Consider the following 995-nt stretch of genomic DNA (forward strand, 5'->3'; position numbering starts at 1 on the left):
CTTCATCTTCCAGGGCATGCCAGATCTCGAAGGGCATGTGGTTTGGAGGCAGAGTTCTGAGCGAGAGTTCAGAGATTGAGAAGTCAGGATCACTGAAGGGACTGCCTTGGTGCTGGAGCTGCATGAGAGACAGAGACAGATGAGAGTGAGGGGACCCAAACGCTGCCCTAGGGTGCCCCTGAATTCACATCTGCCTTCCACTAGACTGGCCTCTTCCTAGGGGGAGTCACCATTCCCTGCCTCGGGGAGTTGATGAAATGTTCTAGCACAGATTCCAGTTCTCTTAGGCTTCAACTCAGCCTCCTCCACATACAACTTGTGTGACTTTGAATCACAGCTTCAGTAATTCCCACATGGCGCTGTAATGGTGAAGATGATAAGATGTAATAGACATAAAGTGCTTAACACTTGGCATATGACTAGGGTGTTAATATCATTCACTAATGACATCTTTGTATTAATATCATGAACACTATGATGATGTTACTTATTACCGTATTTGCAAGCTAAATATATTATTGACAATATGGTTAAAGCTGTATTTCCTTTTTATTCACATTCTTCAGGGCTTAATATTTGTTCACTTGTAAATAATCATTAATATGCAATTATTAATATTGGATTAAATTATAATATTATTCAGTTAATGCCTTCTCCATTAAATTTCTCACCTCCACAAACCTAGACCCACAGAATTTTAGTGCACACTGATAAATTCTGTACTTGATAGATCACCTAGTCCTACATCCCCATTTTACAAATGGGGAAACTCAGGGTCCTCAAAGCTACCCAGAGGTTAGTGGCAGATATGAGACTAGAAAATAGAGGCAGGAACTTCCCTGGTGGTTCAGTGGTTAAGAATCTGCCTGCCAAAGCAGGGGACGTGCTTTGATCCCTGCTCCAGAAAGATCCCCCATGCTCTGGGGCCACTAAGCCTGGGGACCACAACTCCTGAGCCTTCACTCCTAGAGCCCGTGTTTCATGACAGTAGAAGC

The sequence above is a fragment of the Bison bison genome, unplaced genomic scaffold, assembly GCF_000754665.1.
Source record: "Bison bison bison isolate TAMUID 2011002044 unplaced genomic scaffold, Bison_UMD1.0 scf7180017864072, whole genome shotgun sequence".
NCBI classification, from domain to species: Eukaryota; Metazoa; Chordata; class Mammalia; order Artiodactyla; family Bovidae; genus Bison; species Bison bison.